Genomic DNA, 26855 nt, shown 5'->3' on the forward strand with positions numbered 1-26855 from the left:
CACTGCGTGACTGGATCGTGCCAGACTCTGAAGCAGCCGCTGCGAGTTTCAGCAGAACATTTCCTGCGTGAACAGTAGAATTTGTAGAGCCTCGTAGACACTTGAAACAGAGGTCTGTTAGTAATTTTAAGATGGTTTAGAAACCATGATTCATGGAACGAAAATAGACTAAGTATGATATCCACGAATTTTTCCCCAAATAATGTATTTAATCAGTTACCGGTTACTAAAGAAAGGAAGTTCAAAGTTTCGCCGACAGCGATGTAAGTGTAGCTGACGCGCCGAACTAGATGTAAAACGGACGTGGCCTCGTTAGGAGAACCAGTCATTCTGAAATGATTTGCCGAAAATACGGCAGAACTAAACCGGGACGGCCAGACACTTCATTCGGACTGGCTTCTACGCTCGTATAACAGGTGTCACCAATACAGTAACGTCAAAATCAAACAGGCGGCAGATCTTGAAAAGACTGTTTGGAGATACGGCACTAGTTGTTCGAAATAAGGATTCAACTTTTAATGACACCCATAATTAACGCCTTGCAGCGGCAACGTAAGTTCATAGCAGCTGTGCAAAGTAAAGGCTGATAGTGTTCATGGATTCATTACACCCGCGAATAAATTTTAACACATTCTCCAAAACATGTCTGATGTACTGTATAATGAGACAGGCGGCTGTGAGCGCACTCTTTTGTTAGCCTACCAGTCTGGTACCGCCGGCCGAAGTGGCCGTGCGGTTAAAGGCGCTGCAGTCTGGAACCGCAAGACCGCTACGGTCGCAGGTTCGAATCCTGCCTCGGGCATGGATGTTTGTGATGTCCTTAGGTTAGTTAGGTTTAACTAGTTCTAAGTTCTACGGGACTAATGACCTCAGCAGTTGAGTCCCATAGTGCTCAGAGCCATTTGAACCAGTCTGGTACCCTGTCAGTTTCTATTAGAGTTTCAGACACCAAGGACTCCATGAAGTCGCACAGGAAAAAAACCCATTGTAGATCCAACTATCGCGCTTCCCATGGGGCATGGCTATGGACATCAGTTTCGAAGTGGGATTCCGTGCCATCCTCTTGAAAACACAACCTCTCAGGGCGCAACAAGATGTATAGTTTCCACTAACTGTGGTGGCACATCTCGATTTAACACCAGGTAACTTGCACCAGTCATCCGAAGTGCCAGAAAATTTGGTTCTGCTAATAGATGTGATAAAATTCGTAGCAACATATTGATAGGGCACCGCTGTTGCTGATCAGAGATGAGCATGGCGTATCGATTTTCAACACTCGAGGTTCGGTTATTGCGTCACTTGAAAACACTATCACTATTTAAAAAATGTATTGGATAGAAAGGTCTCTGGTGTACGGGGTAACAATTAACAGACTGAACTCTAGATTAAAAATCCTTTGACTACCAAACCATAACCTTTATTGTGCGAACATATCTCCCTCGAGAACCTTGGCTAGAAAAGCCTGCCTTGAAGTGTCTCGTAATCTACCATTTCTTCATCTATTTTCTGACTGGTTTTATGTGACCCCCACGAATTCCGCTCCAATGAAAGTTTGTTCAACTTTGAGTAGTACTTGCACGCAACGTTTTCTATTATTTGTTGCATATGTTCCAATCTTTGTCTTCCCCTACAGCTTTTATCCTCTATCGCTTCCTCAAGTAGCATGGAAGTAATTCCCTGAAGTCCTAAAACGTGTCTTATCATCTCTGTCTCTTCTTCTTGTCCATCCCATCCACATGTTCTTCTCTTCTCCGATTATTAACCTAAATTTCAATATCCTTCGGCAGTACATCTCAAATGCTTCGATTATCTTCTTTTCTTTTATGATTTACTTCCAAATAATGCTGTGCTCCAAACATACATTGTCACATTTTCCATCAAATAATGGCCAATATTTGATAAAGACTTATTTTGTTCAGGGTTTTTCTCTTTGCCAGTGATAGACTGATTTTTATGTCTTCCTCTTTTTCTTTCACCTTGTGTTATTTTCGTTCCACATCGTGGTTCACAGTTTTATTGTTGAGTTTATCGCTATCTCATTACTTTCGTCTTTCTTCGGTTTACTCGCAATCCATATATTACATCCTTATTAGACCAGTCACCCCATTCATCAAATTCTGCTGCTCCTTCACTAAAGATATAGCATCAGTGATTTTATCATTGTTTCCTTTCGTCCTGAATTTTAATCCTACTCCCTAATCTTTCATTCATTTTTTTCATTCCTTCTGCGTTACGTGGATTGAACAGTAGTGACTTTTTCTATGTCGGCAAATCTTATGAACATGTCTTGATTTCTATCAAGTCTCACTTCCAATGTCAGAACAACGTCATAAATGCTTCTCTGATGCATGTACCTTTCTTAACGCCAAACTGATAGACGTCTAACACTTCCTCAATTTTCTATTATAGTCTTCTGTATAATATTCTTGGAGGCAGCTAAAATGCATGAGATGTTAAGCTGATTCTGCGATAGTTCTCGCACATATCTGCCTTTGTTATTTTTTGGACTGTGTGGATGATGTTTTCTGAAACTCAGGTGCTATGTTTCCACGCTTTTAGATTTTGCATGTCAGCTTGAGGAGTCGGTAGGGTTGGTACTTCCTCCAATAGTTTTAGAAGTTCCGTGTTATTTGATCCCGTGTCCCTCAAAACTGGTTTGGCTATGTATTACATAGCTGCCACGCACTGTATGATATTTATTCCATTTAAGACGACGCTAGTTGCGAAACATTTATCTGTGAATTCGTCTGTTTCAATGCTGAATCATAGTTAAATGAATGTATTCAAATGCTCATGATGAATAATGCGCCTTCTTTGAACTGTCAAGTGTAATAAACTCAGCTGATGGCACATCACAGCTGATTGTGTGCGTGATCAATTCTATGGAAGGGTTTGAGTTTAGCGAATGCCTGGAGAGTGTTGCCTACCATCATCTGTACTACCAACAGTGAAATATGGAGGAGGTGGTTTTACGGTATGAGGGCATTTTTCGTGGTTAGTGTTTTATTTCCTTACTACGATTAAGAAAACGCAAAACGGAAGAGAAAACAAACACTTTTTACAACACTGTGCCCTCAGTATATTAGAAAACAGCTTGGAGACGACGACTGTTGGCATCAGAATTGAAAGAAGCAGATAAAAATTCGCTCGATGGCTTCTTGAGAGACAGTCTTCACTCCTTCCAAGTTTGTAAGTGTAGACCATGTTGTTGTTGTTGTGGTCTTCAGTCCAGAGACTGGTTTGATGCAGCTCTCCATCGTACTCTATCCTGTGCAAGCTTATTCATCTCCAAGTAACTACTGCACCCTCCATCCTTTTGAATCTTCTCAGTGTATTCATCTCTTGGTCTCCCTCTACGATTTTTAACCTTCACGCTGCCCTCCAATACTAAACTGGTGATCCCTTGATGCCTCAGAACATGTCCTACCAACCGATCCCTTCTTTTAGTCAAGTTGTTCCACAAATCCCCCTTCTCCCCAATACTATTCAGGTCCTGCTCATTAGTACGTGATCTATCCATCTAATCTTCAGCATTCTTCTGTAGCACCACACTATTCTCTTCTTGTCTAAACTATTTATCGTCGATGTTTCACATCCATACATAGGTACACTCCATACAAATACTTTTAGAAAAGTCTTCCCCACACTTAAATCTATACTCGATATTAACAAACTTCTCCTCTTCAGAAACGCTTCATTGCCAGTCAACATATTATACTTTTTTTCGACCATCATCAGTTACCTTGCTCCCCATATAGCAAAACGCATCTACTACTTTCTCATTTCCTAAACTGATTCCCTCAGCATCACCTGATTTAATTCGACTACACTCCATTGTCCTCGTTTTGTTTTTGTGGACGTTCGTCTTATATTCTCCTTTCAAGGCACTGTCTATTCCGTTCAGCTGCTCTTTCAGGACATTTGCTGTCTCTGAGAGAATTACAACTTCATCGGCAAACGTCAAAGTTTTTATTTCTTCTTCCTGGATTTTAGTTTCTACTCCAAATTTTTCTTTTGTTCCTTTACTTCTAGCTCAAATACAGACTGAATAACATCGGAGATAGGCCACAACCCTGTCTCACTCCATTCTCAACCACTGGTTCCCCTTCATGCCCCCGACTCTTATACCTGCCATCTGGTTTCTGTACAAATTGTAAATAGCCTTTCGCTCCCTTTATTGGACCCCTGCTACGTTCAGAATTTGAAAGAAAATATTCCAGCATTGTCAACAGCTTCCTCTAAGTTTACAAATGCTACAAACGTAGGTTTCCCTTTCCTTAAACTATCTTCTAAGATAAGTCGTAGGGTCAGTATTGCCTCACGTGTTCCAACATTTCTACGGAATCTGAACTGATCTTCCTCATGGTCGGCTTCTACCAGTTTTTCCATTTGTCGGTAAATAATTCGTGTCAGTATTTTGCAGCCGTGACTTATTAAGTTGATAGTTCGGCAATTTTCACACCTGTCAACACCTGCTTTCTTTGGTGTTGGAATTATTTTATTCTTCTTGAAATATGAAGGTATTTCGCCTGTCTGATACATCTTGCTCACCAGATGGTAGAGTTTTGTCACGGCTGACTCTCCCAAGGCTATGTGGCTTGAATTCAGAGAAATAGTATCGACAGCAATTGAGTGATTTTTACCAAATAAATTAATAAACCACGGAGCTAATCCCGCATGGAACATGAAACTGATCAGAACACCGTTGAAAAAGCAACGAAAAAAAGCATGTCAAATTTAAACGAACTTAAAACCCCCAAGATTGTCAATCTTTCACAGAAGCTCGAAATTTAGTGCTGATTTCAACGTGAGATGTTCCCACAGCGAAACTTTGTCTCGAAAGCTGGCAGGAAGTCAAAAGAAATTATGGTCGTATGTAAAATACGCTATCGGCAAGACGCAATCAATGGCTTCTTTGTGGGACAGCTTGGAAGTACTATCGATGAGAGTGCTACTAAAGCCAGACATGACAATACACCCTATTACAATCAGCATTTGTCAGGCAATGGTCTGTGGGCAATAACTGCCCTGGAATGGAGTGGCCTGCGTAGAATCCCGATCTGGATCGAATGGAACCCCTTTGAAGTGATTTACAACGTCGAATTCGCTCCACACCCCAGCTCACTACCTTGTTTCGTTTCGGCCCTTGAGAAAGAATGTGCTGCTGCTGCTCCGTAATACTCATACAATTCCCAGGTGTGTTCAAGCCATCATATAGGATGGACAGACCCCATATTAATATTCACTATTAGATGAAACGAAATGTCGTGTGGCTAGGGCCTCCCGTCGGGTAGACCGTTCGCCTGGTGCAGGTCTTTCGATTGGACGCCACTTCGGCGACCTGCGCGTCGATGGGGATGAAATGATGATGATTAGGACAACACAACACCCAGTCCCTGAGAGGAGAAAATCTCCGACCCAGCCGGGAATCGAAGCCGGGCACGTAGGATTGACATTCCGTCACGCTGACCACTCAGCTACCGGGGGCGGACACTATTAGATGACCTGATACTTTTGATCATACGATGTATATTATGAGGGCCATTCAATAAGTAACACAATACGTTTATCCTCGGCCATTTTCGGTTGAAGAAATGTGAAATTTTTAGTGGGATATCGTTGAATATTCCATCTTCAGCCCCTATTATTTTACGATGTTCCGGTTGGTGATTAGCTACAATTAGCCTTTAAAATGGCATGTGTAACGGAGTTTCGTTCCAAGCAGACAACTGTGACTGAGTTTCTTTTGGCGAAAAAGCAGAGCGCGGCAGATATCCATAGACGCTTCCAGAGTGTCTACGGTGACCGGCAATGAAAAAAAGCACGGTGAGTCGTTGTGCGATGAGTCTGTCATCATCCCAACAAGATTTCGCACACCAGTCTGATCTCCCGCTTGCCAGCCGGCCGCACGCAGCTGTGACTCCTGCAGTGTTGGAAGTGCGGACACTCACATTCGGGATCACAATCAAACAGATTGTTGCACAACTGAACGTTTGTGTTGGTAGTTCTGACAAACTTGTTCACCAGTTGGGTTACTCAAACGTGGGTTCCTAGCCGCCTAAGAGAATACCATAAAGAGCGACGGAAGACCATCTGTGAGGAGTTGCTTGTGCGTTTCGAGGCTAATCGTCACAATTTTTATCGAATGTCGTCATAGGCGATGAAACACTTTTTCGTGACATCGAACGTGAAGAAAAACGGCAATACAAGGTGCGACGCCACACCACCCGCAACCCTCAGCCGCTGATGTCTTGGCGATGGTCTTCTGGGACTGTGACGTGGTTATTCTATTCGATTTTCTCCCTGTTGGTGCAACGATCAGCTTTGAAGTGTATCGTGCTACTCTCAGGAAACTGAAGAAACAATCTGAGCATCCTCGTCGCCACAAAAATGCAAACGGACTTTTGTTTCTCCATGACAACGCAAGGCCTCAGACAAGTCTGCACACCCAAGAAAAGCTGACAAAACTTCACTGGACTGTCCTCCCTCATCCGGCTCGTATCACGCACTTTCCGACTGCCATGTGGTGGGCTCAGTGGAGGATGTACTCCGAGGAAAGGAATACATGGATAGTGGGGAGGTTATTGACGCGGAAAGATTTTGGCTCTGCCGTCGACCAGTGGAGTGGTACAGTGGGCACATAGGCCTTCCCAATAAGGTGGTGTTAAGTCGTCGCATTGAACATTGAACTAAAATTATTTTGAAAAATATGATTTTATAGCCAAAAGACTTGGCAATAATTTGGTGTGTTGGAACACTGGAAAAAACCAACCTGCTTTAGGAAAAAAAAAGTGTTGCATTACGTATTGAACCTCCTTCGTAGTTTTCAAGTTAATCTGTTAAAGACGACGCGGTAGGCAGTTGTTTCTTGTGAAACAGGCAGTTTACATACATGTGCCTCACTTATTGCGCATTGAGAACCTCATATCAGTTCAAACGTTATTGTTCCGTGTCTCATAATATATCTGTACAATTTTACTCTTACAGTTTTGAGAGATCCTATTTGTTTCCTTTGTATTTTGACTGAGGCAGAAATACTAAATCAGCCTAACACTTGAATCGATTGACGTCGGAATGCAGGCACCCCGAATGATCAGAGTTCCACACCAACGGTGTTTGATTGTAGTGGTGGCCGACATTCCCGTCTGGCTGACACAGGATACAAACGCGTGCCGGTTGTATTTGCCAGAAGAGCCCTCAGCTGCTTCCACAGTGGGCGGCCGATAAACTGAATTTAATTTCGGTGCTGGAGAACTGGGTACGAGCGCGCAACATCAACTCGACACAAGGAGTAGTAGAAACAGCTCAACCGGGCGATTCACAGCCCGTGGCTGGTGTTCGATTGATTCCCGCTATTGGATCAGTGGTCGCTACTTATTAAGCCCCACTAATGAATTACGGGCTCTCTGAGTCAAACGGGTCAATTACTCAAGGACCGCAGCGAGCTGCTGTTGTCCGTTTCCGCGCGCAGACGCTGGGAACGGCGCTCTGGAACTCACAGACCGCTGGATACCGGAGAGAGTGCTACCGCACTTTGTCCGCGACGGCTTGAAGTGGGAAGTTGAAAATTTTATCGCTTCCAGTAGCTTATTACTTTGGTCTTGCCTCTTTTATTTAGAAGAATAAAAGTAATGGGCGACTGAGTGAAAGAAAAGAAAGGTGCAGTGGAATCAGAAATTTCAGTACCACTACATGTGGAGATCATTTAACGTTTGCAACTAACAAAGATAATACTTACCTTAGAGTTGACGTTCCCACCCTTTTTGGTACTTAAATTGCACAAACGCCTGATTTTCTGTGTTCGGTAATTCATCTCCTTTATTTTTACCATCCGAAAAATTTGTGTCGCATACTTCTAGAGTTAGCTTAGCATTTCTCTAGTAAATCTCAGTCGTATTTGAATCTTTTGTTGTGGCTGTCCAATCGGGCCATGATTAAAACAACAAGTACAAAGAAAGGCCGTGTTAGCTTTTTAGGGTTCCGTACCTCAGTCTGTAAAAACGAAATCCTTGTACGGTTTCTTTGTTGTCCGAGTGTCCGTCCGTCTGCCTGTCCGACTGTTATGAACCATTTTTTCTTAGGAACGAGTAGATGCATGAAGTTCAATTTATATCACCGATTAATTTATTTGGTCTCTAGGCGGTGCAAAAGTTTAAACTTCTAAGTCAATAAAATCAATAAATATGGCCATTTCGTCACATATCTTGATAACTCGAAAATTCAATAATCATATATATACTAAGATGGTATCGGTTCTTTCGGATACCATCTTAGTATATATATAGCTCAGGCTCACCGGCCACTTGACCTTCTTCTGTGCGAATGCACAAACAGTGCCTGAACTCTTACGGGAATCGGCAACGCGCCGCGAGTAATGAGTATAATGGGCGGGGGCACTGCGAATGTAGTGCGGGACAATACGTTGAGAATGTGGGTTTGGCGGAAAAAAAAAGATGGATAGAGCGTCTGCCATGTAAGCAGGAGATCCCGGGTACGAGTCCCGGTCGAGGCACACATTTTCATCTGTTCTCATTGACGTATGTCAACCCCTGTAAGGAGCTAAGGGTGTTCATTCCATTGTAATTTCAATAATCATAACTTATAGGGTACTTCCCGTTGACCTATAATCATGCACATTGGCAAGAAACAAGGTTCCACAGCACAAAAAATCGTTAATCTGTAATTATACCACACGAAAAAAGTATATTTGTAATTTGTTATCCCACTTGAAATTTTAGAGTGAAACATCCCCGGAAGTCTTGGAATACACGGGACCGATATCTTGTCAGTGTCAATAAAAGGCAAAAATCGTAAATATCCTCGATTCCTGGAATGGATAGACTATCTATATACACACTTAGGTTTGTACGGAACCCTCCGTGCCCGAGTCCTACTCGCACGGCGTCTGTTTTCTTCTTTTCACTTCTTATGCTTCACGTATGATAATCTTCTTTTTTATTAAAATGCCTATAATTTCAAAAACTAGCTTCAGTGCATTCACGAAGCGATTATTGTCACAAATCAAACTTGTAACTATGTTATAGTTTGCAATTAAAGGAGCCATGGACCTTGGCGTTGGTGAGGAGGTTTGTGTGCCTCAGCGATACAGATAGCCTAACGAAGGTGCAACCACAACGGAGAGATATCCGGTAAGAGGCCAGCCTAACAAGTGGTTCCTGAAGGGGGGAAGCAGCCTTTTCAGTAGTTACAGGGGCAACAGTCTGGATGAAAGATTGAACTGGCCTTGTAACATCAACCAAAACAGCATTGCGGTGCTGGTATTGGGAACGGCTGAAAGCAAGGGGAAACTACAGCCGTAATTTTTCCCGAGGGATGCAGCTTTACTGTATGGTTCAATGATTATGGAGTCCTCTGGGGTAAAATATACCGGAGGTAAAACAGTTCCCCCATTCGGATCTCCGTGCGGGGACTACACAGGAGGACGTTGTTATCAGGAGAAACAAAAGTGCCGTTCTACGGATCGGAGCGTGGAATGTCAGATCCCTTAATCGGGCAGGTAGGTTAGAAAATTTGAAAAGGGAAATGGATAAGTTAGATATAGTGGGAATTATGAAGTCCAGTGAAAGGAGGAACAGGACTTCTGGTCGGGTGAACAGAGGGTCATAAATACAAAATCAAAAATGGATAATTAGGGAGTAGCTTTAATAATGAATAAAAAATAGAAACGCGTATAAGCTACTACAGACAGCATAGTGAACGCATTGTTGTTGCCAAGATAGAGGTAAAGCCCACGCCTACCACAGTAGTACAAGTTTATATGCCAACTAGCCCTGCAGATGATGACGAGATTGAAGATATGTATGATAAAAGAAATTATTCAGATAGTTAAGAGAGATGAACATTCAATAGTCATGGAGAACTCCAATTCGATAGTAGGAAAAGGAAGAGAAGGAAAAGTAGTAGGTGAATACGGACTGGAGGTAAGGGACGAAAGAGAATGCCACCCTACCAAGCGGCATTTGCAAATGCCACCCTACCAGGTGGCATTTGCACAGAGCGTAACTTAATCGCAGCTAATACTTGGTTTAAGCGTCGTGAAGGAAGGCTGTATACGTGGAAGAGACCTAGAGCCACTGGAAGGGGTCAGACTGATTCTATAATGGTAAGATAGAGATTTGGGAGCCAAGTTTTAAATTGTAAGACATTTCCAGGGGCAAATGCAGACTCTGACCACAACTTATGTGTTACGAACTGTAGATTAAAAGCGAAGAAACGGCAGAAAGGCACGAATTTATGGAGATGGGACCTGGATAAACTGAACGAACCAGAGGTAGAAGAGAGTTTGAGATGGAGTGTTAGGGAACAATTGACGAGAACAGGCGAAAGGAATAACGCAGAAGGAGAATGGATAACTTTGAGAGATGAAATATTGAAGGCAACAGATGATCAGGTAGGTAAAAAGACGAGTGTTAGTTGACCCCCCTTGGGTAACAGAAGAGATACTGAATTCAACTGATGAAAGGAGAAAACATAAAAATGCAGTAAATGAAGCAAGCAAAATGGAATATAAACGTCTCAAAATTGAGATCGACAAGAAATCCAAAGTGGCCAAGCAGGGATGGCTAGATGACAAATGTAAACATGTAGAGGCAAATATCACTAGTCGTAAGAGAGATACTGCATACAGGAAAATTAAAGAGACCTTTGGAGAAAAGACAACCACTTATATGAATATCAAGAGCTCAGATGGAAAACCAGTTCTAAGCAAAGAAGGGAAAACAGAAAGGTGGAAGGAGTATATAGAGGATCTATACAAGGGCAATGTACTTGAGAGCAATATTACGGAAACGGAAAAGGTCGTAGGTGAAGATGAAATGGGAGATATGATACTGCGCGAAGAATTTTACAGAGTACTGAAAGACCTATGTCGAAACACGGCCCCGGGAGTAGACAGCATTCCATTAAAACTGCTTATAACCTTGGGAGAGCCAGCTATGACAAGACTCTACCGTCTGCTGAGCAACATTTATGAGACAGGTGAAATACCCACAGACTACAAGAAAAATAAAATAATTCCAATTCCAAAGAAAGGATGTGCTGACAGGTGTAAGAATTACCGAAATATCAATGGAATAAGTCACGGTTGCAAAATAGTAACACGAATTCTATACAGACGAATGGAAAAGCTGGTAGAAGCTGATCTCGGGGAAGATCAGTTGGGATTCCGTAGACATCTACGAACACGGGAGACAATATTGACCCTACGACTTTTCTTATATGACAGGTTAGACATAGAGAAATCTTTTGACAGTGTTGACCGGAATACTCTCTTTCAATTTCTGAATGTGGCACGATTAAAATACAGGGAGCGAGAGGCTATTTACAATTTGTACAGAAACCAGATGGCAGTTATAAGAGGCTAGGAGCATGGAAGGGAAGCAGTGGTTGAGAAGGAAGTAAGACACTGTTGTAGCCTATCCCCGATGCTATTCTATGTGGTATTGAGCAAACAGTAAAGAAAACAAAAGAAAAATTTAGAGCAGGAATTAAAATCCATTGAGAAGAAATAAAAACTTTGAGGTTAGCCGATGACATTGTAATAATCTCAGAGACAGCGAAGAACTTGGGAGAAGAGTTGAACGGAGTGACAGTGTCTTCAAAGGATGATTAAGATGAACATCAACAAAACCAAAACGAGCATAATGGAATGTAGTAGAATTAAATCAGGTGATGCTGAGGGAATCAGTTTGGGAAATGAGACACTTACAGTAGTAGATGAGTTTTGCGATTTGGGCAGCTAAATAATTGATGATGGTCGAAGTAGAGAGGATATAAAATGTAGACTGACTATGGGAAGGAAAACGTATCAAAAGAAGCGAAATTTTTAAACATCGAGTATAGATTTAAGTGTCATGAAGTCTTTTTCTGAAAGTATTTGTTAGGAGTGTAGCCATGTATAGAAGTGGGACGTGAACGATAAACAGTTTAGACAAGATGAGAATAGAAGCTTCCGAAATGTGGTGCTACATGAGAATGCTGAAGATTAGATGGGTGGATCACATAACTGATGAGGAGGTACTGAATAGAATTGGGGAGAAGAGGAATTTGGAGAAGAGGAATTTGCAGCACAACTTGATTAGAAGACGGGATCGGTTGGTACGACACGTTCTGAGGCATCAAGCGATCACCAGTTTAGAAGTGGTGGGAAGTGTGGAGGACAAAAATCGTAGAGGAAGACGAAGAGATGAATGCAATAAGCAGATGCCGAACATTCATACTCTTTTATCGACAGAAGAGATTTAATTATTTAACTTTGTACACGATTTTGTAGTATAAGGACAAATGGGAATGTAGGAAAAGACAATTTTTATTTTATATTTTAATTCTTTTACGTTTTAATATTGTAACTGAATATGTAAGAGTTGTATTATCAATCGCCTTTTCATGTTAATGAATATATTTTAATTTTTTTGCTTCGTCGACTTAGTTTCACGTTAAATGATTGCTTTTAAGGGTATCAGGATGTCATAATTTAATTGTTAAAACCTCATTCTTGTCTTGGCTGTAGAGGTGATGCAGAAAAGCAATTAATAAAAATTTAAAAAAGAAGGTTATAGTATGTGACGATATCGTGGCGGTGGATACTTTCTATACTGCCACTCCCCGCTTTTCCTGTTCTAGTCGCGAACAGTTGCCGGGTAGAACGATTAATCGTATCCCCCGGGTGGGCTCCAAATTCTCTAAATTTATCTTGATGGTCTTTTAGCGAGACGGAGGTAAGTGGGAGCAACCTATTCGTTGACTTTTCTAGAAATATACGCTCTCGGAACTTCAGCAGTATACTATAACACGATCCAGACTACCTCTGTTGCAAGGCCTGTAATTAGAGTTGGTTTATCCTCTCTGTAACGTTTTCGCGCGTGCTAAGTAAACCTCTATCGAAACGTGCTGCCCCTCTTCTCTATTTCCTCTACCAATCTTATCTCGTACGGATCCCTAACTGACGTGAAATACTCAAATAATGTTCGAACGACTATTTAGTAAGTTCTTCCTTTGTTGTTGGGCTACGTTCCCTGACGGTTCTTCCAATGAATCTCATTTGGCATCTGCCTTATTCAGGATTAATATTATGTGATCTTTCACTTAAAACCGCTCCGTACGCATAGCCTTACATATTTTATGGAAGTAACTGCTTTCCGAATTTGTTCCAAAATTTTGTAACCATGCTGGCCGGTGTGGCCGTGCGGTTAAAGGCGCTTCAGTCTGGAACCGCGTGACCGCTACGGTCGCAGGTTGGAATCCTGCCTCGGGCATGGATGTGTGTGGTGTCCTTAGGTTAGTTAGGTTTAAGTAGTTCTAAGTTCTAGGGGACTGATGACCACAGATGTTAAGTCCCATAGTGCTCAGAGCCATTTGAACCATTTGTAACCATACAGTAAACAGTGTTTCTGGCTTTGTATTTGCAATACATTACATTTGTTTATGTTGAGGTCAGTTGCCACTCCATGCACCAAACGTCGATCCTCTGTCGTCTTCCTGCATTTTGCAACAATTTTTTAGCGTCTCAACTTCAATGGATCTTCCTATTTTATTTACTAGTCATTTACATATATTGTGAAAGGTAATGGTGTTATAAAAGTCCCCTGGAACATGTCCGATGTTACTTTTACGTTTGAAGACTTCTCTTCGTTGATATGTTGTGTCCTGTTTGCTAGAAACTCTTCAGTGCATTCACACAGTTGGCCTGATGTGATATTCCACACGCTTTCTGGTTGTCGCGCAGGAAATAGCGTCCTGAGTTTCACACGATCGTTGTTTCCGGAACCCATTTTGATTCCTAGAGGGGGGGGGGGGGGGAGATTTTTGACCTCCAGAAACGTCATATTATGTGAGAATGAAACATTTTCCATATTTTTACGAGCGACCGGCGTCACAGATATAGGGCTACAGTTTTGTGAATGACTTGGGTTTTTACCCGAATTATTAGGAACGCTCCGCACCTGAAGAGACCTGCGGTACACTGCCGCTAGAAGCTGTTTCATTCTCTGTGCAGAATCGAACTAATATCCCTTCAGGTCCAGTGGTCTTTCCTCCGTTGAACGTTTCAGTTCTTTTCTATCATTCGAGTCATTTGTTGTTCGTGCGACAATCTCAAAGCGATCAACCAGTGGTATTAAGCCTTTCGTGGCTGCTCAAGCAGTGTGTCCACCGTACCCGACTGGCTAAAGGGGCGAAGGTATTGGTGCGCCTAGCCGACGGACGGCTGACTCGCCCCTACGACCTCTGCAAAAAAATGGTTCAAATGGCTCTGAGCACTATGGGGCTTATCATCTGAGGTCATAAGTCCCCTAGAACTTAGAACTACTTAAACCTAACTAACCTAAGGACATCACACACATCCATGGCCGAGGCAGGATTCGAACCTGCGACCGTATCGGTCGCGCGATTCCGGACTGTAGCGCCTAGAACTGCTTGGCCATTCCGGCTGGCCGACCTCTGCAGGCTTCGGCCACTGTTGGCTAATCGCACGTTCCAGTGCGCATAGAACCACTCTCCAATGATATTCTCTATAAAATCAGAATCACACTGAAGAGTCACAATGGCTGCTGGTTCCATCACTAAAAACTTCAAAAGTAATCCAGAATTTACGAAAATGGTAGGAACTTTTTTACTTGCGACTGGAAAATTCTGTAACTTGAGATTTACACCAGAAATATACGTTCCTGCAACCTATAAAAAACTCACTAATAAAGACAAACACGTTTCAAGATACAAATTTTTGAAGTGACCAGTTCCTAATGAAGACGCCGTAAATTCGGGGCCGTCTTCTGTTCTCCGCAGCGACGAGTGTTGCTGAGAAACACTGAGTGCTTCGCTGCGCTGCTCGCCTTTTCAAACATCTAATATGTCAGTTCTGTAAGTTATTTCGTGCCCTTTCACATTATGCAGGGTGAACATTAATAAAATCGCCACATTACAGGTACATATTCCTGACTGGAAATGGAGTAAAAAAGGTGCTATAAACATGTGTCCGGAAATGCATCGTTGTTATAGTCGATGACACTGACGAATGACAGTTCCTCTGACCATGTGGCGTGTGTTCCTTGAGTGTTGCAGGCTGTGTGATGGACGCAGCGTACTGTAAGCAGCAGAATGGTCTGGTATGCATGTCAGGAAGAAGCCGAGATGGTGTCTGTATACGGTCAAGCATATGGAAACGGTCGAGAGGCAGCACCGCTACACCAAAATAAATACCCTCACAGAACATCTGAAGCCCTTTTAGGGCGTTTGTGTGACCTTGGGTCCTTACAGATAGACGAACGCTCAGGGAGGCGGCGGATTGTGCATACACAAGGTCTGGAGGAAGGGTTTAACAGAATATTGAGACGAACCCTAGTAGAAGCACCAGGCAAGTGGCGTGCCAACGTGGAGTAAGCGGACATACGATTATGTGTATTCTGCGTGACAACCGCTACTATTTCTGTTACTTGCAATAACATGGAGGCCACTTCGAAAATCTGTTGTGACGTGGATACGATGCAGCTCTCTACTGTATTCCGGGACAATTTTTTTGTCGTTGCACGCACACAGTCCATGTTCGGACTCATGTTCATATGTTCACTTTTCCTTCATTCCGGTCGGGAATCCGTCCCTGTACTTTGTCGATTTTATTAATGTTCACGATGTATATGTATTATGTGTACTTTGTAGATTAGGAAAAGAGATTTCAATTACTTGAGCATGCATGTCGTTTTCTGTTCAGCGCGGCCGCGAGCGTTGCTGAGAAACTGTAACATCTTATACGTCAGTTAATTAGGGTAATTCATGCCGTTCAGCTTATACAGGGTGTTTCCGTAAGAGCGTACAAAAATACAACAGGACATAAAGAACGCTCCACTGGACAATTTGAGATAAGGAATCTGGGGTCGGGGAAGCCAGCTTAAGGAAGTATGGAAGTAAACTTGTCTACCGCTTTGTCTGGCGTTACTATTTTCCAGCTTATTTACAATTAACATGCGTATAAGTTTATACGTACTGTGCTGTTTCTTTACATGTACATTCTCTATTACCTGCAAGGAAAAAAGGAGGACGAGTCTGATTACCAGGAAATCATGATGCAGGTTCTTTTTTTTTTTTTTACTTTACTTGCTCTTACGATGGTTCTGTTGCATCGTACTTACATTGTCCCACGACAGAACGTGCTATGAATCAACTACAGACCCATTCATTATTCAGTGCTATTCAGAGACGTACAGTACGATGGAACAGCATCGGTACAGTATTTTTTGGTTACTGAATTGGAAGGGGGGATCCTATTCCATTACCTGCTTAGCTCTCCTGACCTGAATCCCCTTGATTATTTCCTACGCGGGTATCCGAAGTTAATTGTTTATTAGACACCAGTGGATATGGAGATCGTATTAGTTTCCAGAATTGTAACTGCGTATGATGTGATTCGAAACACACCAGAGATATTTGCCAGGGTGCGTCGGAATCTTGTTCGCTTATTTCATGCTTGCATTGAGGTTGATGGCCGTCAGTTTCAGTATATTTTGTAAGATACAGTACAAATGTTACGTTCATTGTGTCAATGATGGTATTTGCAGTTAACTATAACTAATGTAAAAAAGTCCACAGTAATGTGATTTTATTCCTACACTATGGGATCAAAAGTATTCGGACAGCTCCAAAAACATACGTTTTTCATATTAAGTGCATTGTGCTGCCACCAACTGCCAGGTACTCCATATCAGCTAACTCAGAAGTCATTAGAGATCGTGAGAGAGCAGAATGGGGCGCTGTGCGGAACTCACGGACTTAGAACGTGGTCAGGTGATCGGGTGTCACTTGTGTCATACATCTGTAGGCGAGATTTCCACACACCTAAACATCCATAAGTCCACTGTTTCCGATGCGATAGTGAAGTGGAAACGTTAAGCGACACGTACAGCACAAAAGCGTACAGGCCGACCTCGTCTGATGACTGACAAAGACCGCCGACAGTTGAAGAGGGTCGTAATGTGTAATAGGCAGACGTCTATCCAGACTATCACACAGGAATTCCAAACAGCATCAGGATCCACTGCAAGTACTCAGACAGGTCGGCGGGAGGCAGAAAACTTGGATTTCATGGTCGAGCAGCTGCTCATAAGCTACACATCACGCCGGTAAATGCCAAACGACGCATTGTTTGGTATAAGGAGCATAAACATTGGACGACTGAACAGTGAAAAACGTGTGTGGAGTGACAAATCACGGTACACAATGTGGCGATCCGATGGCAGGGTGTGGGTGTGGAGAATGTCCGGTGAAAGTCATCTGTGCCAACAGTAAAATTGGCCGGCCGCGGTGGCCGTGCGGTTCTAGGCGCTGCAGTCCGGAACCGCGGGACTGCTACGGTCGCAGGTTCGAATCCTGCCTCGGGCACGGATGTGTGTGATGTCCTTAGGTTGATTAGGTTTAAGTAGTTCTAAGTTCTAGGGGACTGATGACCTAAGATGTTGAGTCCCATAGTGCTCAGAGCCATTTGAACCATTTGAACAGTAAAATTCGGAGGCAGTGGTGTTATAATGTGGTCGTGTTTTTCATGGAGGGGGCTTGCACCCCTTGTTGTTTTGCGTGGCACTATCACTGCACAGGCCTACACTGATGTTTTAAGCACCTGCTTGCTTCCCACTGCTGAAGAGCAATTCGAGAATGGCGATTGCATCTTTCAACACGATAGAGCACCTGTTCATAATGCACGGCTTTTGCCGGAGTGGTTACACGACAATAACAACCCTGTAATGGACTGGCCTGCACAGAGTCCTGACCTGAATCCTATAGAACACCTCTGGGATGTTTTGGAACGCCGACTTCGTGCCAGGCCTCACCGACCGACATCGATACCTCTCCTCAGCGCATCACTCCGTGAAGAATGGGCTGCCATTCCCCAAGAAACCTTCCAGCACATGATTGAACGTATGGCTACGAGAGTGGAAGCTGTCATCAAAGCTAAGGGTGGGCCAACACCGTACTGAATTCGAGCATTACCGAAGGAGAGCGCCACGAACTTGTAACTCATTTTCAGCCAGGTGTCCGGATACCTCCTTAAACTGGTTTCTCCGTCCCCAAGTTCACTACCTCAAACTCTTCACTAAAGCATCCTCTATGTCCTGTTAAATTTTTGCACGGTCTTACAGAAACATCCTGTACATTATTGTGTCATTTGCATTATGTACTTAGCCGGCCGCGGTGGCCGAGCGGTTCTAGGGGCTTCAGTCCGGAATCGCGCTGCTGCTACGGTCGCAGGTTCGAATCCTGCCTCGGGGATGGATGTGTGTGATTTCCTTAGGTTAGTTAGGTTTAAGTAGTTCTAAGTTCTAGGGGACTGGTGACCTCAGATGTTAAGTGCCATAGTGCTCAGAGCCATTTGAACCATTTGAACCCTATGTACTTAGTGAAATCAAGTAGTATCTAGTCGATCGACTCGTAAGCGGAAAGGAACCAGGAGCAGGTGGCAACTGCAACGCTTTCCGACGTTAGAAGGTAGAGCAGGTAGCGACGATGTTCGCGCGATCGTTGAAAGTGGACAACAGCGAGTCGTCATTCAGTTGTGCACGTTTACCTGCTCACGTGTCCAGCCATCAGGCCTTGCTACCTGCCGGGCGTGAACGAATGCCTGTAGCCGCCTGGGCAGTCTGTCTGTCCCATAGCCGCGAAAGGTTTCAACAAAAGGGGCCTTTCCTGGATCTCTATTAAGCTTCATTGCGACAATTCCTCGTAATAATTATTAATTGCACCTTCAGTACTCAGCCGTTCGTGTAACTTCGTGAGCGACCATTCGAAACGTCCATCATCCACAGTCCGCCTAACCTTCTAAAAATGGCACACGCAAAAAACTAACGCGATGTGTGAGCTCAGGTGTTCAGAGAGCGGAGCGCGGCGAAACAATTTCAGGGCGGAAATTACCTGCAGAGGGCCAGAGGGCGGCGCGGCCTCTGCGAGTCCTACGGCGCCTCCGCCTCCGCCGCCGCGGCCGCTGCTGGCGCTACCGCGGCCGGTGGCGCGGCGCTGGTAGCCGCGGCGTGACAATGGCTCAAGGCCCCGGCTGTCGAGAGCGGCGAGACGAGCAACACGAGGGCCGCCGGTGACGAGGACTGCGCGCCTCGCTGCGCCGCCGATAGCTCCGCGTGGGCCGTGAGTGGACAGAAAGAGCGAAGAGCGCGGGCGGGCAGCAAAAGGAACAAAAAGGAAAGAGCGGCGGAGGCGGCAAAAAGGAGGAAAGGGCGGCGGGCGAGCGCGTGCGTGCCCGCCGGCCGCGCCGTCCTCCTTTTGTTCCCTCGCACCGCGCCCTGCGGCCGGCAGAGTTTTTAACGACAGTGTCGCCGACTAATTGTGAACCGCTCCGCGACGGTCGGACGCCCTTCCGCAGCTAATTAGCGAGCCGGCCGCCCCCGGTGCGCTCGCGGGACCGGCCGCTATCGCGCGCGGCGCGGCGCGGCCCCTGCCCTGCGGACGAGCCGCGTCCCACGGCGCCGCTGCTCAAACAGCGCGGAGGGAGCCGCGGAGTGGAGAGGCGTGATAAGGCAGGTGCCGCCAGCAGCGCCGCCCGGCCGCCATAAAATTTAACGCGCCAGTAAATAAACGCCGGCTGGCGCGGACGACGCCCACCGCGGCAGGCGCTGGCGTCTGCAATGCGGTCCGCGCCAGCCGGCGTCACCGCTCACATCGGCCGTCCTGTCTTTCTTCAAAACAGGGCACTTGGATGGCGTAATCGCTGAAGATTTTCAGTCGTCATGGCGACACTACTATTGCAGCTAGTAGGAGTCTCAATGAAATATTGACTGTTATAACACAGCAATCGTCGAGCAACCTTTTTTTTTCCTTTATTGGATTTAGATTCCCCCTGAAGGGGGCGGGCTTGCAGCAGCTTACAAGGAAACCTCCCCATCGCACCCCCTTCATATTTAGTTATAAATTGACGCAGTGGATAGGCCTTGAAAAACTGAACACAGATCAATCGAGAAAACAGGAAGAAGTTGTGTGAAACTATGAAAATATAAGCAAAATTATCAAACTGAGTAGTCCATGTGCAAGATAGGCAACATCAAGGAGAATGTGAGCTGAGGAGCGCCGTAGGCCCGTGGTTAGAGTGAGCAAATGCGTAACGAGAGGTTCTTGGTTCGACTCCTCCCTCGGGTGAAAATTTACATTCTTTATTTTCGCAAAGTTATGATCTGTCCATTCATTGGCGTCTCTGTTCACTGTAATAAGTTTAGTGTCTGTGTTTTGCGAGCGCACCGCATAACCGTGCGATTAGTAGACGAAAGGACGTGCCTCTCCAATAGGAACCGAAAACATTTGATCGCAAGTTCATAGGTCATCCGATTCCTCCACAGGAAAACACGTCTGATATATTCTATACGACACTGGTGACGGCATGTGCGTCACATGACAGGAATATGTTGTCGACCCACCCAACTTGCACACTTGGCGAATGGGTAAAAAGATTCTTCTGCCTTGCCCGATTTAGGTTTTCTTGTGGATGTGATAATCACTCCCAAAGAAGTGATGAAAACATAAGAGTTTGTCACATAAACCGCAACAAATGAATGCAACAGTTTCCCAGTCGCACAGTTTTCCCTGTGCCCTGTCAAAACATATGTTTTTTACGTTTTCAAATGTTTCCGTGTGTAAGACTGTCAAATCCTGCATATGTCCAAGCAAATCTAAACATGTCCTGGAATTTTGGAGACCGAAGTTGATTATGTGTGAGTGCCTGAACTTTAATAATTGTCTGAAAATAAAAAAATTGAACTTTTCACTCGACAGAAGATTTGAACTAAAGACCTCTCGTTCTGCAGTTGCTCACGCTAAGCCCGGGACCATGGCGCTCGCAAGCTGACACTCTCCTAGATGTTGCCTACCTTGCACATGGCCTACTCAGTTTGTATATTTTGCTTATTTTTTTCATAGTTCCACACAACTTCTTCCTGTTTTCTCGATTTATCTGTGTTCAGTTTTTCAAGGCCTATACCCGTGCCAACTTATAACTAAATCTGAGGGGGGTGCGATGGGGTGGTTCACTCGTTAGTGTTGTGTACATAGTTCCGTGTAGTCAGCGCGCACACAACTTTCCCACTAGAGCGCGCCCCGCTAAGCACAACAGCGCAGGCGCAGCGCTCGTACGTCTCCGCACTACGAGATGGCGCTGCCATAGAGACGGACCAAATTCTGCTTCCGCTGATCCGCGTATTAATATGTAACGCAGCCAATGAGATTACTGCTAACATAGAACCTTTTCTCCTCGCGGATCACACTCGCACAGTGGTACATGAACGCGCGAGGTATTATAATGAGTGTACAGACCTCCAATTAGTCAGTCTGCATTTGTCTGCACCAGTCTGTGCAAGTCTGCATTAGTCTGTAACAGTCTATAGTCAAGTTTCGGTCTGCGCCTAATAAGATTACCATATTCCTGTACATAGCCATGAAGATAAATGTATAGACACTTTTGTCAAGTATCAGAGATATATGTGAGAATAAGACTAACGTACCAAGACCAAAGGTAATTCAGATTGTCAGTTGTAAACAGCATCCAGAATCAAGTTACGTAGTGTCCATGCTTTTTATTATTTTAATAAATGTGTGTGAAAATTAATCAAGTTCTGTTTAAAGTTGGTCACCGTCAATCTGCTACTCTAAGCATGCCAGTGGCATTTCTATCGTCTGACCTAACGGCAGAAGATAAACACGCTACGATAAGACCACAAGACATATTGCTGACACTCGCCCACTTCGTTACAGCGACAAGTCAAATAATCTGATGGTGTGTGTACTGAAGGTCTTACAGAACGCACGCCACACTTAGTATGCTGCTCTTCAGCCTACAGAATTTTTAAAACATAAGAAGCTAACAAACAGTAAAAGCAGGCGATAAAATGGTGAGGTAAAATGTAAAACGGCGAAAAATGGCAAAAAGTTAAAACATAAAAACCAATGTTGGGCGATGATAATAAAATACACAGGAAGCAGACAGGGAAAATAGTAGACAGACAATTAAAAAACACGGCGACAGTCTGGAGAAGGCGTTGGGACCGTTGGAGGATAGGAGCGAGGGCAGGGAATGCGGTGTCATGGGGCATACTGCGGGTAGTGTACTGGAGGGGTGGGGAGGGGGGGGGGGGGGTCGAGCAACGTTTATGCTCTGTTAATAATGGCTAGACAGTCAAAACCTACATAGCCGCCAAACAATTATTACGGCAAACCAAGTAACTTTTAATGTATTATGCACTAAACGTCGAAGTGACACGGTTACAAGGCACATTCAATAAGTAATGCAACACGTTTTTTTCTCAGGCAGTTTCGGTTGAAAAAATACGGAGTCTGTTTTGCGACACCGTGCTATATTGCGCTCCAGCCGCTACAGTCTCATGAAGTTCCGATAGGTGGCGGCGCTTCAAAATGTCGTCTGTAACGGGGGAGCGTTCCAGACAGAGCCGTCAATGAGCTTCTTTTGGCGGAAACCAGCGCATCGTAGACATTCATAGGCGCCTGCAGAATGTCTGCGGAGACCTGGCGGCGAACAAAAGCACACGAGTCGTTGGGCGTCAACATCGCAACGAGGCCGCACAAACCTGTCCTATCTCCAACATGCCGGCGAGCTGCACACTACTGTGCCTCCTGCAATGTTGGAACGTTCGGACACTCTCATTCGACGTGATCGACAGATCACAATCAAACTCCTCGCTGCACAGCTGCACGTCTCTGTTGGTAGTTCTGACAAGCTCGTCCACCAACTGGAGTACTCAAAGGTGTTTGGCCGCTGGGTTTCCCACCGCCTAACAGAAGACCGTAAGGAGCAACGAAGAACCATCTGTGCGGAATTGCTTCATCTTTACAAGGCTGACCGTGGCCATTTTATGGCGAACATCATCACAGGTAACGAAACTTTGGGTTCACCCCTTCGAACCGGAAACAAAACGACAATATGTGGAGCGGTTACACACCACCTCTCCTCCGAAGAAAAAACTGAAAGCTGCACCCTCAGCCGGCAGAGCAATGCCGACAGTCTTCTGGGATTCTCAAGACCTTATTCTGCTTGATGTCATCCTTCATGGTACCACGGTCAAGTCTCCAGTGCATTGTGGTACCCTCAGTAAATTGAAGAAACGACTTCAGTGCGTTTGTCGCCACAAAATTTACATTGAAGTTTTAAGAAATATAGCACCAGATCTGATTTTGTGCTTGCTTTTGTGTATGTCATCAGTTTCCTAATTTATTTTGACTATTCCTATTTAATATGTTTTGTTACACGGTGAAATCAATAATTGTTTCGTGACTTAGATTCTATTGTTAACTTATAAACAAATGTAAATTTACATTGAAACAGAGTTCTAAGAACACCAACTGTCTGTGCCGGATGGTGGCAACTGCTGGTGTGCAGGTACAAGTCGGTGCGAGTGGGTATGCAGTACGCACTGAGACTGAAGGTACCATCTGCCTTCATCTTGACTAGCAGATCTAGGAATGGGTGTAGTCCATCCTTCTTCAGTTCCATGATGAATTTAATGTTACGGTAGCCTGAGTTTAGGTGGTCCAAGAAAATATCGAGCGTTTCCCTCCCGTGGGGACATAAAAGTGTCATCCACGTACCTGAAAAAGCATTTCAATGTATTCTTCAAATCCTTCCACAAAGAGACTGGCTACCATTGGTGAGAGAGAGCTGCCGTTTGCCACGCCTTCTGTTTTTTTGTGAATCGACACCCATATATGATGTACGTCAAGGTCATATGTGCCTGAATAAGGCAAAGACAACACCGTCTAACTTTTCTCCATTCAGCTCATGTCGAAACTGACCATGATGTAAAAGTCTGTGAGTTGTAGGCGTTGTAGGAAATTCGCTGGGTTGCAAATGTGATGGGCACACATCCCCACATATGTTGAGAGCGTCTTCTTAAGCAGCAGAGTAGGTGGCTGTGACAGTGTGTCTGACTATTGGACGTAAAAGAAACCCTTCTTTGTGCACCTTATGCAGGTCGTAAAGTCTGGGTGAACTAATGATTTTCTCCTTAGATACTTAATGATCTTTTCTGGAAGATCGGTTTCCTTTAGAAGAGCCCTGGTCTCCACCTGGTCTGTGGGGTCCCTTTCTACTGGGCTGTATGCCAGGTCGTCCAGAAGTTGTGACTCCTAACATGCCTTCTGTAGGACGATGGTAGCATTCCCCTTATCTGGTGGTAACACCACAATGCTGTCATGTTCCCGGAGTTGTCTGAGGGCCAACCTCTCATCACATGAGATGTTTGATTTGGGCTGCTTGGTTTTGGTGAGCGCCCTACACGTCTCTCGTCGGACTTCTTCAATCTCATTGGCTGTAACTTTCAGAGCTGCCTGCACCACTGCACTGACTAAGGCCGCAACAGGAACGTTTTTGGGGATAACTGACAATTTAAGACCAGTGCTCAGTACTTTGGTCGCGTCGAATTCCTCCTTGCTCAGGTTGATGACTGTTGAAGCGACCTCGTTCTGTTGCGCCTTGTTTTTAAGACGTTCAAACTTGTCTAGTTGACAAGACGCTGATTTATTCCTCGTGCACTCAGCTAGGAACCAAGAGATGCCATCAGCTTGGTCCCATACTTGTCTGGTTAGTGAATTTTCTATAAAAAGGTGTAGAGACAGCAACTCTTTGTATGTCACATCAATTTCGATGGCGCATGTCACGTAGTCTTTCCCTGACCAATTCTAAGCTCTCTGGATGTTGATTCCTGTTGGCCTCTCTGCAATGGACCTGATGTTTAATTCTAGCAAATACAGGAAACACGTCGTCTTCTCGGTGTCTCAGCAGGAAAAGGAGAAAACTGACCATTCTCCGCTTCATTTGTCAAAGCTTATCCAGCTTTCTAATATTCCGATACATTTCCTCCCGGTAGCGTCTTCTAATGTGATACTTCAAGCTTTCCCGGAAAGGCGTTGTCATGTTGAACAATCGGGTTTATGTCGCTTATTCGAGCCTTTCTTGCGCGATATTTCAACTGCGTGACTCGCAGCCTTCTTCAGGTGCTGACTGATACTGCCTCCGCGTCAGACATTCTCTGTCACATCCTGATAATTGAGCGAAGCGTACTCTTCTTGATATGTTCAAAAGGCACTGCCCGCTGTTTCCCCGCCAGAGGTTCCTGAAGAGGTTCAAGAAGAAACGAAGAAGGTTGCATATTTGCCATATGTCGGGCCGATGTCTGCCAAAATCTGCAGAATTCTCCTCAGACATGACATAAACTTCATACAGCCAGACTGACAACGCATAATAATCACAAAGTACGTGCACAACATTTTGAACGTCCGTGGCTAGAAGAAAACACTACGCTCGCAGCTATTGGCCGGTGCCTACGACGGACAGAGCGCCTGACGCGGAACGGACAGCTGACGGCGCGCCTAGCACAACATTGGCATAAACACCGGACTCGTTTCACACTGGAATCATTATCGGACAGCGCCTGAAGAAGACTGCCAGTCACTCAACTGAAATATCGTGCAAGAAAGACGCGAATAACCGATAGAAACCCGACTGTTCAACATGACAACGCCTCGCCGGGAAAGCGTGAAGAATTACATTCGTTATTTTGCATCCTAGGTAGCCGAAGTCTTTCACTTCTACTTTTACGCGAACCTCCTCCTCTCAGTTTTTGTAGATATATCGACAATCTGATTTCCATTGTTCCTCGTTTCTTCTATCTTCAGTTTACTATCAATCAACGTTCTGCGCTCAGTATACTGTTAATTTAGTTCAATAGGGACTGTAATTTTTCCTCACTTTCTCTGAGAACAGCAACACCAACATTCAGTTTTATTATCAGCATCCTTTCAATTTGAATTTTAATCCTGCGTCGGACCATTTCTTTCATTTTCTTTACTTTCCGATGTACAGACTGAACGGTAGGGAATAATCACATCTCTCTTCACTTTCTATTCTTATTCTTACCCCTGCTGGGAAGTAGACCACCTGTTGCATAACGGAACGGCATGCTGGCGAAATGATGGCAGCGAGATTCTTAATTTTTTTTTTTTTTTTTTTTTTTTTTTTACTTTTCATGTTTCACATATTTCAACTCGAAGTGTCTCATTAACAATACACCTTCAGTCCGTTTAACAATATTAATTGTCCCATCTGGAAGAGATTACGATTAAGATGTTATTTCGCCATGTTACTTCCCTATGTTATGCCCTACGAAAAACCATTCAAAACCCTTTACAAAGTTCAAATACTGAAATGATCATTGTTTTAATAAAACCTGGAACATACATAAATGCAAGAACTCTAACAGTAGATTCCACCTGGTACTCACGCAACGATGCATTATTCATAATGAATTAGAAATTACACAAAACATTTGAGCATGGTATCATGAATTAAGCAGCAGCGGTGTTTATATATGGTGATATCGAACTCAGTGCGCAGAATACGCAAAATATTTGGGATAAAAATTATCAAGCGGTAGAGAATTATGAACTGAGTGTACTAAGATGAGGAAACAATGCCCGGAGTGAATGCTCCAGGCAGTAAGGCGTCTAGGATGAGTGCTGCGTACTGCTTTATAAACTGCTTCTGTTTCGGCTTCGATGTTAGCCGTACTGCGTAATAGGCTTGCGGGACTACCTTGAAAAACAATACAAAATCGTTCATAATATGTCCACGTCGAATTTTTCCTATGGAATTGATTGAAGTCGTTTGTTTGTTAAACCTCTGCAGAAATTTAAGGAGAGGTAATATCATTGTATTTCGAGCACTGAGTTTGACAACCGTCTCTTTCAAAACTAGCAAATAACTTAAGCTTTGTTTGTAAGTTCTTATCTGAGACTACTTACTTCAGGATTCCTTAACATCTGTACAATTCTTATCTTAAAGGTTTGCG

This window comes from Schistocerca piceifrons, chromosome 1, assembly GCF_021461385.2.
Source record: "Schistocerca piceifrons isolate TAMUIC-IGC-003096 chromosome 1, iqSchPice1.1, whole genome shotgun sequence".
In the NCBI taxonomy this organism is placed as follows: Eukaryota; Metazoa; Arthropoda; class Insecta; order Orthoptera; family Acrididae; genus Schistocerca; species Schistocerca piceifrons.